Consider the following 12363-nt stretch of genomic DNA (forward strand, 5'->3'; position numbering starts at 1 on the left):
AAAAGACATTTTGCTTATTTTCCTTATCCCCTTCCCTCCCCAAACTCCCATCTTTCAACAGTCAAAGTCAGTTATTTTAGATTATTTACTTGTTTTGAGGTTTCTGTCCTTAAAAACAATTTCCCTTAGGTGTAATTATTTTAAGAAATCACCAGTAGAAATGTGTGTCTAACAACTGTCAACACTTTTTCACCATTAAAAATGATAACAGTATATGTTTTTTGCTGATGCCCAACGAGTGATTAAGAATCATCAGCAAATGCAGTGATTTATATGGTTCTGAATACTTCCAGAAAAAAATAAAACAAGTAACTACAACTTTCAACACCAATACGAAGAGTCACCACACATTTGGAGACACAGTCAAGCCTAAATAATATGTACATGTACTGGTAGGTGAGGAGGAATCTAAAGTGGTAAGGAAAGCATAAACATGAGTTAGCAAAACTTTGAATATAATGTTTTGCATGTTAACAGCCTGTGCCAAAATTGAAAAAAACAAAACTAACAAAAACTTATGAATGTAGTCCTGGATGCCTGGGTGGTACTCTGTGTACAAACTGAATCAGCTGGGTATTTACTAATATTTTTCCAGGAGGCACTTCACAGGAAAGAGTTTGACTGTGTGCAGGATTGGCAGCTCCCAGGTGTAGCTGAGTGTATCATAAACCATCTCTTTAATGAATGGGAAGCAAGAGATTGCGTTCAGCTCATCAGACTGTTCCTGAAACAAATGAAATAATTCTCACAATTGTTGCCAAATTCATGGCACTGGGGACAATTTGAGTTTCTCTATTTATTAAGGAGATTCACTTTTTTTTTTAATTTTTTTTTTTTTTATTGCATGGGTGCAATCTCAGCCCTGCGGGCGGAAAACTGCTCTAACTGAATCATCCAGGGACGGAGACTTATATAACAAGTCCTATAATGTCAATGAAAGGCGCATGTAAAAGAAGCATGAATAACATGGAGAAGGAACATTTTATTAGTTGATAAAGGGTTTCATGCATTAGATCATTTTACAATTACAAAGGCGACCACTAAATCTAAACACTGTAGGCCTATTTAAATCTTTGGTTTTCTCCGAACATGGGAAATTAAGTCCATTCATAATTAGTTCACAACATTTTATGTTCTTGATACTTATTTTTCACGAAAACGTCAAAAAAAAAAAGAAGAAGAAACAAATAGAAGAAAGAAATCAACAGGTCTACTCCGTCTAAATAAGGATCTTGTGGTTTTTTTTTTTATTCTATGAATTATTCCTTTTTGCGGTTCACTCCCACGGCCGCGGCGTGTCTGACTCACGAGCGCGCTTCATCTTCCGGGAGCGCGCATCAGTCATGCCTCATCCATCGCGCGCCTCGCTTGCGTCGGAGGGTAAAAGAAGAATTGTGTCTTTTATTCTTTAATTATCTTACCTGCTCTCACTGTCGCTCCGCTCAGCGCTGTTTCCAAAGAAAATCCGATGTTTGTTCTTCAAACAAACCAAACGGCTCGATATTTTTTTTTTTTTATGCTTTGCCTTCCTGTGAATGAAACAAAAAGACTGGCAAGACGAGGAGTAACTGGCTCCAGCTGCGTTGCTGTGGTGGGTTTCCTTTTTCTTTGTAGGTCATTCCCTTAACTTAATGCTGTCGACACTCCCGTCACTGTATACAGCTTGAGGATTTAAACGCAGGAAAGCCACTTTAATGGACTTGAACTGACGAGACGAGGCGACCGCCTTTCATTCTCGTGGAAAAGAAAAAAAAAAAAGAGCTGCTAGCAGACTGATCATCCTGTGTGTGGGGGGAAAAGGTAAGATAAAACTCTGGAAGCTTATTATGTTAATGCCACACTCGATGGTGATTAGCCCGCTAATTCATAATTGATGTTAAGCAAACATAAATAACGAGGCTCCATCCAAACAGGTGGTGTTCTGAAGCAGAAACAGCTCAGCTGCTGGCGAAGAAAGTGAATATGAATGCAAATGTTTGAATCAAAATGTGGACCTGCGTTGGCCAGACAGGTCTGACCTATATCAAATGGCACCAGAAACAAATTCGGACCGAGAAGTGGCCTGATTAAAAGATGAATGGCATGCAATATATACTGTAGGTTTAGTTATGGGATTTGGCAGCTTAATTAAATGAGGAGCATCAGCTTCAATAAATGTATGTGATGTACTGGTAATTACAGAGAGGACGCTGAGTATTGACAGAACACCCACCAATACAGAGGGGATGTAACCTAGATACACCAGTGTTTCTATTGACTAAACTGACTTTAGGATAAAAAAAAAAAGCCTCCTGAATGTTTTAGAAATCATAAACGTTATTACAGTTATCAATAGGACTTGTAAACTTGATTTTAGAAATGTGCTAATCCTATTTGTTGTCAGCTGTTTTTATATTTTTGTGATTATATCCATTTACAACATTAGACTGCTTAGTACAAAGTACATGGGTTGATTTTTTTTTGCCTTTTAAGGAAGTTTTAACTTGAATTTAGGTGGAGCAGGTACAAAAGTTTCAAGAGTGACATCACGCTTTGCAAGCATGTGGAACAAGCATAGTTACATTGCCTTAGTAAGGAGCACACACAATCTCCAGAGGACCATGGCAAACGATTTCAAAACCTTTTCCCAATATGATGATATCCTACACAATTTTAGCAAAAATTCCCAATTTTTTCCCCAACATGCTTCTTTACATACATTGTATGCTCAATGGAAAACTGGTCAATCACAAGCTAACACATAGCATCATAAGACAGCAACACACAAAATGAAAGGAAGCAAGTTCAATCCCGCCTTGACCTGCCAAAATATTCAACACAATATCCTAGAGTCCAAGTTATAGTTCGAACACAAAACCTCTAATGATTTCTTCCATTGTTGCAGAAAAACATGTGTCCTTCCATCAGTGTATTTCCTAGTTTTTTATATTTTTTAAACAAAGACGTTTAGGATTGTTCATTTGAAGAAAAGAAGGTTCATGTTTGACCCTCTTTATCAAAACAGTCTTCCTTGCCACCATTATAATTTGAACTTGTTGTATCAAAAAGTCAGGAACATTACGAAGCAAGCAGTGGAACTACTGGCATGTCTTTACTTATTATTACTTATTTTACTGATGCCTTTAAGAAAATCTAAATGATTTCCACAGACAATGGAACCTTGCTCCAATTTGGATCTTCCATTTAGGACAATTTGGGGAAATTCTGCTTTTATGCTTACTGTAACTATGTGATGAGACATAATCATTTCAAAAAACTTGAAAACGTTTTTAAAACATTAGGTTAAAAAAGGCAACGTAAGTGTGCAAACATCTAAACCAATACTACGTTAAAGTACACTTAGATTCAATTTCAGTATTTAGTTTTATTTGGTATGCACTGAACATCAATAAAATGAATCTGATTGACCTGAAATAAAGTTTCAGGTCAATCAGACCTGAAACTTGGATCTGTAACAGACCTGAAACAGGTCAATCAACCCTCATAGGGTTGAAATAACCCTCATAGGGTTATTTCAACCCTATGAGGGTTGAAATAACCCTATGAGGGTTATTTCAACCCTCATAGGGTTGAAATAATATTTCCATTCTCCAACTAAATCAATGATTAACATAGCACTTATAAAGGACTAACACCTCCTCCTCATACAAATGTGTCAGTCAGGTGCACAATATAAAAAAAAAAATCTGGAGTTTTCTACCTACCTCATTACTGTCATCACAAGAAAACATATTGATAAAACTGACATTGCGACAGTTGAATCTTAACTGGCCAAAGAGGCTGAAAACAATCCAGAATGTGTTTAATGTGACAATAATATCACATGTTGAAACATTTTATTTCAAGTCAGAATCATATTATTCAAAGTAAAATGTCCAGTCCTATCTAAAAGATTCTAAAAGCTTGTGAGAAATGTGTTATATTCTGATTTAATCCAAGTTGAATTTTGGTTCTTAATTCCAGAGAATAAATTTAAGTCCACAATTATTCGTACCACATGGCAGGTTTAGAGGTAAAACCATTACTCAATCATGACATTTGTTTCTGATTGAAAATGAGATGTGTATCTCTCAAAAATAATAAAACAATGTTAAAGAAGCACAATAAAAGAAAAAACATCAACAAAAAAATCAGTTGAATAAAAAAATCCTTATTGGCATTGCAACAACCAAAAAAATTTTTTATCACTGCTTAGCATTGGTTAGCATGTTTACGCTGGTCTCTTTGATCATCCACCTTGTCTGATAAACTTAAGATGAATGTCTTCCAGTCAGAAAACAAGTTAACATTTTACTTAAAATCTGCAAAGGGTATTAAAAATGTTGGACTCAGCTTACACATGAACCAAAAGTGAACAATACCTGTAGGGGAGCATGGTAGAGGGTTTTATTTTCAGCATTATCGTAAATTCAGTCATAAAGCCAACACAACAAAACAGCTGCTTAATGAAAGGAATGTTAAAATCTTGGGATTATTTTGACAGTCCAGAACTGACTCTGACAAAGCATGTGTTGTGTCACATGAAGTAGATATGGACAAGAGATGTTTCCAAAGTCTGATCAATTTGGTGCAGAAGACAAAAGCTGTCGAGATGTGAATAAACTTGAATGAATAAGAAAACCTGTCAGATTACAACCACAACCCTAAACCCTAGATCGCATTACACTGGTGAAATTCTTAGAAATGATTTATCACCGTACTAATATTTCACAATACAAAAACCTGACAATTAGCTGATGTGTACACTTATGAGAGCCACATAATTTGACTGACCATGAGCAGTCAGTTCATTTTAACATTAGATTTAGCACAGGTCCCACCACAGGAAAAAAGAGAGAGTAGGTGACATGCAGTTTCTGCACAGAAAGCAGCCATGGTACCTAATGATCGCTGTGGGGGGGGAAAAAAGAGCTGCGGCCTGCGCGACAGTTTTTGCTACACCAGATCTCAATGTTTCGCAGGGCAAGTGTGACATTTTGTTTGTCGCACGTTCAGCTCTGTCATTTTGTGACCACGTTAGGCTGCGTTCACACCTTTCCATTCTCCATTTACCAACAACAAATCAACTGTTTTTATCTAAACAGATATATGTTATATTGTAATGGCAGCATTAAAGAGCGGACTGAAATGTTATCTAAGGGTTAGGACGTTTACACCTGTTGGAGAATATTCCATATGCAAACGGTGCTCGGCAAATGCATTCATAAAACTTAAACCTTTTGTCAAGTTTTATCAATTTACAAACTTTAATTTGTTAATTGAAGTTTACAGCAAAGATGTGAAAAATGTACTCTGGATAGATTAGACCTAAACTGAACTTTTTAACCTATGTGGCGGAAAAGCAACACTGGTTATCACCCTGAACAAACCCTTCTCACGATGAATCATGGTGGTGGCAGAATCATGCTGCAGGAATGCAGAAAAAAAAAGCATGAAGAAAAACAAATGGTTAAAAATTTTGCCATGTGTTATTTCCTGTCCTCTTCACATTTTGTTGGTCTGTCTCATTATTCCACATTAAAATACATTTAGGGTTGTGGTTGTAATCTGACAAAATGTAAAAACCTTAAAGGGGAATGGAGCCCTTTACATCCAGGTGCTTTTGAAGGTAACTTTTTGTAAACAGGAAGAGAGCTTCAAGGGTTGCATTTGTAATGGAAAATTCAGCTGCACACTGTGTAACAAGTCGCTCATGTTGTTAAGAGGAGCCCTCATCATGCTTTTTCCATGATCATGAAACCTGATGGATTGTGGCCTTTGATTGTGAAGCATGATTAGCCTGGTACAAATAAAAAAAAAAGAAAAAAAGAAAGAAATATATATACTGCGTGTCATTTTCATAGTGGTAACTTGCTAGGTTTTAAAGATTATACAATGAGATTCTTGGCTCTGAAAGTGGAAGGCTAATGGGAGCTACAATCTCAAAGAGGGTCCGGTGTTTATACAAAGTTCTTTCTAAATCATTGCTCTGGGTCTGTTATGTAACATTTTCTAACAGAAAATGTCCAATGTGGAAGTATTATTTTATTTAACAAAATATCACCAGTCTAAACTGCATACAGCCTCAGACAGACATTTCCACGTGCTCATAATTTAAAATATAATCTGTCTTTCAGAAGCACATCAGGATTATGTCAGTAAGTGAGATAATCTTCCATCTTTCAGATGCTTTAACTCTTCTGTCCTCGCGATATTTATTAGATTCAGCAACTTTTTTTTTTCAGTGCTTGATTTCTAGATAAAAGGCAAAAGTGTGCTGGAAGTTTACAACAGCATTTGATTTATAGGTGCAGACTCTGCTTTGTCTGATAGATAAAACTATTTTAAGAGAGAGGTAATGCAGAATATTAGAATGTTTTAAATACATTTTTATACCCTTTTTTTTTACTGTCTAATCTTTGTGTTTTCCGATGATCGGAGTCGGAAGATGTTTGGAGACTTCAGCTGAGCGGGGCTGACACGGGCTCAAGTCTGGGTAGAGAGCACGCTGCCAACTTATTCTGCCACCCTGCTGTGCATTAGTGAAATGCTGTGATTAAGCGGAAGGGGCATGTGCTCACAACATGTTATTGTTGTTGTTTGAGGCCTTAAGTATGTGCGCTTCCACATTTGCTGTCTGCTTTCATCTGCTGGGAGCGTGCTCTGTTACGAGTTAGCATTTACAGAGAGGAGTTCTCGATAGGAAGATCAAGATAGGAAGATTGTGTATTTTGTGCAAAATACACAATCTTCATTCAAACTAAGAGCATACATTTGTGTGTAAAAGCAATTTATTTCTAGTTTTCCACTCTTGTAGATAGAAAATACAACTAGGCTACTTTTATGATAAAGTACTTCTCTAGTAAAGTTGTGGTTACTTGTACTTCTGGTAAAGTAAAAAATATAGTTACATTAATCTATTTTATTTATGCAGCAACTTTTTTTTTAAAAAAAGACAGTTGCTTCAGTTAAAAGGGAATTATTGCATGGTGATCAGTAAAGGTTTGTAGATCCTGGTTAGAAGTGTTAGGAAGACGAGTGAAATGAAAATTTTCTATGCACACAAAAAAGCAGAAATAACCATCTTCAGCACAGTATTATGCTATATGTACAGTTTAAAAATGTATTTAAACGGAAAACGAGAGACGGAGCAAAACTTATGATGTGTGTTGCAAATAATATAAACCAGAGTTAAAAGTAGGGCTGCGCTTTGGTGAAAAGTTATACAACGATTAATGTCATCAGCATCGGTAAATAAGCGAGTTATTACTGAATCATCTTAAAATATACGTCAAGCAAATAAAGCATAAATAAAATGATTCCTAAAACACAATAATGTTAAACCAATTCAACTATAATACATATGGAAAAACCTGATTTGCTGGTGTTTATGGAGCTGCTAGTCTTACAAGTTTTATGTCCGAATAATTTAAAATTGGCAGAGCAGCACTGGGTGTCAGCTGGGCAGCTTAACCATTAAAAGTCAGATGACACCCAAGAAAAGCTCCCTTACCGTTTAAAACGAATGAACGGCTGAGGTTCTGCTCTTATTTCAGTTTAAGAGTTGTTTAACATTTGGTACAGTTGCTAATCAGCATACACAGTAAAAGGTTCAGTATATTGATGCTGACTATGTGCAGTAATGATTTAGTGTACTAATTGTTGTGTAATTAAGGAAAAAAATGTGAGCTTGTCAGTAACACAATATGATATGATATTTGATTGGACCAGTTGCTTTGCAAATTCCTGTGATTCGTACTTTTAATTAAAACGCTTATTTTTGGCAGATAATGTTTGATGTTTTTCCTCTGCTTCCTGTTCTTTATTTCCTCGGGAGGATGAGTGCACATTTTAACATTCTAGTTTATCTATGGGACACTGAGATGAAGTGGATTGTGCTGGTGATCTTTCTTGGCTCAAAGGAATTTTTCTTGGCCTCATTATAAATAGATAACGAGCGCTCAATGTAAATGAGCAAGATTGATGGTGTGTTAGTCTTTGAGGGTCAGTCCAATCCTTCATGTGGTGAAGAGGAACACTTCAACACTGTGTGAAGGACAGAATGGTAAACAAAAAAAGAAAGAAAAAGGAAAATGCTATTTGAAAGGTTGTTTGTTTTGTTTCAAGGAAATCTTTATTTAAATGAGGCACTGGACTAGGCTACTATGGGTCCTATCATTCTATTCAGAGCAAATTTGTTTATTGATGAATATATTTTTGGCCTTCTGCTCCTTGAGCTTGTTGCGATTTGGAGAAATTAAATAGGACTCTGTCATAGAGCTCTTGTTTTTTTATTTCTATTTCTTATTTTTTACTGATATCTATGACTTAGCCTCTGGCTCAGGGCAGGACTGAGACATAAGCAAACTAAGTTCATGCTTTGGGCTATCAGAGCAGTTATGGACCCCCAGTCATATTGAACATTGAACATTTGCAGTTTCGGTCGTCATGTTCCTGGGTTTTTTTTAGATATGAAAAAGGTTTTTCTGCTACAGGTCAATATTCACTTACCTTGGGGATGTTTGTCAAATTGACAAGGAAGCAAATAGACCCAGAGATGGATTCAGCAGATATTTTTCATCCTTTTGAGCTTTTAACTTTTGCTTGTAATAGGACAGACTAGATTTGGAAATTTCTGTGTTGAGGTAATGGTCCGCGTTACCTAGGGAGCAAACACAGAGCCTGCCATCTACAGTGAGTCATGCTAACTGAGCTTAGTGATGCTAAGCCCAGTTAGCTAGCTGAGTCGTTTCTCACACATGTTGTGTGATCTGTCCCTGATATCAATAATTTATGAATATTCACTACAGGAAGGCTGGAGAAAATATAGTGAATGCTGCTAACTCTAATTTTTAAAGAAAAATTGTTGTAGGATGAAATTAACATCAACCGGTTAAAGACGCACTAGAACTGGAAATCAGAACTGTGCCATAGATCTTTCAGACCTAGATTTTCTCTTCATCTTTTTTCCTTCATAGTTCTTATTCTCTTTAGTTCAGGCGACATAAATGGAAATGGTTAAACTTTGCTGACAAAGGTGTTAAGTTTTAAACATTTTCTTTATACTCTTTCCTGCTTCACTTTCATAATTACAAATGAGATCACCTCATGCTTTTAAAAGGAGGAAATATTAATATGCCAGTGGCAACTTAACAGCTTCAGGATGACTCTAAAAACCAATAGATAATGCCCTGTTGGTTATTTTCAGTTTTCACTTTTACTCTCTGCTCTTTTCCCCTTCTGGAACAAATTTCTGCACACCGAATGACTGTGTTGCTCGTTTGGCCCAACTTGAATATATTGTTAGTCTGTAAATGTCAGCTGTAAACAGAGTCGTTTACTCTAATGCAGCCCCACCTCAGCACAATCCCATTTCCTGTGTTTCACTGTTGGCACTGCGATGTTCTTGGTAAAATCCTTACTAAAAATGTTCCAGCCAGCTGGTTCATTCCATTTGTCCGGTTCTTTATTTTAAACCCCATTGTACTGTATTTATCAGTTTCTTTTCATGGTCATTGGCAAAGGTAGATGTTCTCTAAGAGATAACTTCCTTATTTCTTCATTGTGAATCAATTCTCTACTAGTATATTGATTTTCATCCCTCTGTCTCTGCTGTCAGCAGTCAGGTCTATATGCAACGTTATCCCCCCATCCGTCTAAGAAAGCTTTTAGTAAGTGATTTTCTGGAATAGATATTCCTCTGGGGACTGCCACATGTTCATCTCTTATTCAGTCTATTTTTAAATTAGTAACTGGATGTTTACAGAGAAAAAAATATACATCATGTATTCAGCAAACTTTAGATAGTTTCAAGCTTTTAAATACAGGAGAAGAACCAGGAAGAATGGAGCATTTAACATTGTGCCAGCAGGAAATGACTTTGAAACTATTTATTTTTTGCTGACTGTACTTTCAGAGTTAATCACCTGTCATGTGTAAACATCAAAGATGTATTATCAAATCCCGAGCCTGTGCTCTGGGGAAAGCAGCAGTACTCCTTGGAGCATATTTTATTTTCCTTTCTGACAGCTCTATAGAAGCGTGGCTGGCTGGCCAACAAGGCCCCCATGAATCACGCTAGACACCGGGACATTTATAAATGCTTTACTGTTTAAAGCAGGAAGATGCAAAGATTGCCTCCTGACACACTGACCAAGTCTTAGCTGGCATAGTATAGATATCACCAAGAAAAAAAGGGACAGTTTAATTACCAGTCTGATTTTCTGCAGATACCATTTTATCCTTTATTTTAATAGATAAATCCATCTTCACGCCTGCCAATACTTGGCTGGCCAAGGTTTGATCTCATGCTCTCTTTTTCTAAGATGATTATAGCATGAGGTAAAGAAGCAAAAGAGAAGTGTTTGTTCATGTTATCTCCATCCAAAATATGACTCATGTGTAACGAGATAAGTTTGTGTGCTGAAGAATAAAGACACATTTTCCCCTGTGGCTGTTTTCACAAGGACTCCCCAATGTAAATGGGGCGCGTCTTACAGGCAAAGGCATTATGGTGATAAATGATTTCGTTTGCTCCCAGGAATGAAATAATGTGGTTTGTTTGGTATTTACTGTAAAACACGCAGCCACTACCTGATGTGCACTATAAGGTGCTTTATTAAAGCACAAAATCATTGGCAGGCCGTTAATATGATCTGGTTGGTTATAAAGCCGATTTGAAGACTTTGGGACTCCAGCAAATTGCAGTGAGCTATTACACACAAATGAAGAAAACAGAAAACATTGGTGAGCCTTTCCAAAAGCACTTTAATGACTCATGCTGGAAGACGTTAAAGGACCCACAACAACATCTAATGAACTACAGCCCTAACCTCAGATAAGGTTAGTATTTGTGATGCAGCAACAAGAGAGAGGCTTCACAAAAATTACCTCTGTGGGAGAGTCTGAAGGCCAATACCATTACTGACCAAAAACGACACAAAGGCCTGCCAAAAAACATCTTGACAAAGATTTTTCTGAAAATAATTTTTGCCATAATTACACCAAAGTGGTACATTTTAAGACATGTCAGGTTGCATGTGGTTTAAAACTAATATTTAAACAAAGAAGATGCCGACAGTTAAACACCTGAGTTGGTAGTGCGATGATCTGGGGTCGCTTGATATTTCAGAACCTGGACAACCAGCTGTAAGTAAGTGAAGTTTATTTATTAAGCACTTTTCACAGACACAAAGTCACAAAGTGTTGCACAACAAAAATCAAAGTTAAAGTTGTACAAATAAAAACAAATGCGAGAAGAACAATAAAACATGACCAAAACCTGGGAAAACAAAAGAGTAACTTTTTTCCATCGTTTACAGCAACTGGCTGAATGAGGCTTCATTTTACTGGAAGGTCAAATACTCTGATTGAGAGGTTGTGTTTTTTGTACAGATCTTTATTCAGGTTCAGTATTTCAGGTTCAGAGGAGAAACACGGACATAAATAAAGAGCAAATTGACCAATCTGAATCTGCAAATAACATCTAACTATCTGGGACATTTTTTATTTGTCCTTGAAGGGAAACATCCAAATAGCATAATTATTGATAAAAAAGAACTATTTAGTGACAAACAAGCCAATTTCATAAGGTAGCTATATTAACTTCAGCTTCACTTTCATGCGTTGCTTTTTATGCCGACAGTTCATGTAAGTTAGGTAACGTGTAAAATGAATTACTATTAAAATGCATGACCCATTTCTGTTTTCCAATCTGTGCCTCTCATTTAACATTCAGTGTCTTGGTGTCAGAGAGAGAGTCTCCGTTCTGCGTGTGTGTGTGTGTGTGTGTGCCCGCGTGTGTGTGTGTGTGTGTGTGTGTGTGGGTGTGTGTGTGTGTGTGTGTGTGTGTGTGTGTGTAGCTGTGTGTGTAGCGGTGTGTGTGTGTGTGTGTGTGTGTGAGTGAGTGTGCACATTGAGTTGTCAGTGCTGATTTCCCTTGTGTAAAGGACAGATTTGGCTTGAAGGCCCGTGGGATTGTGGGCAATCGAGCTGTTAGCTTCTGTAGTTAGAAAGACCGTCAGTCAAATGGTTAAATAAAACCTGAGCTACAACTACTACTGCTGCTCCTCCTGTTCTAAACCTGATACTTCTTTGAGAAGCAGGAAAATAATATGTTGATGTTTTTTGGTGGATCTTTAATTTTTTTTATTTGATTAAGCCTCTTTTGATTGAAGGTTTCACAATGTATAAAATTATGCTGGCTGGATTTGCATTTCTTACTGGGTTGTTGGCAAATCAGAATGCGGTCGGTCAATATCCCTACAATTACAAATTTCTAAGGAAGATGGGCTCTTGTGAACTTCTTACATTTAGTTTGAATAGGAAATGTCATCAGTTAATCATGGACTGTATTGTCATCTGCAGCTAATGTGAATTCTCAGC

The 12363-nt window shown here is 36.8% G+C and overlaps 1 protein-coding gene across 2 annotated transcripts in view; it reads left to right on the forward strand.

Annotated features, from left to right (window-relative positions):
- The first annotated feature begins 1184 nt into the window (after positions 1-1184).
- gpr153 (G protein-coupled receptor 153) overlaps positions 1185-12363 on the forward strand; it is a 35857-nt gene continuing 24678 nt past the window's right edge. The window contains exon 1 of one of the 2 annotated variants that reach the window (XM_008413516.3): positions 1185-1800. The gene's annotated coding sequence lies outside the window, so the exon portion shown is untranslated. The remainder of the gene's footprint in view (positions 1801-12363) is intronic. The other variant, XM_017305881.2, reaches the window with a different exon arrangement.

Source organism: Poecilia reticulata, chromosome 7 (genome assembly GCF_904066995.2).
Source record: "Poecilia reticulata chromosome 7, P_reticulata-male-v2, whole genome shotgun sequence".
NCBI classification, from domain to species: Eukaryota; Metazoa; Chordata; class Actinopteri; order Cyprinodontiformes; family Poeciliidae; genus Poecilia; species Poecilia reticulata.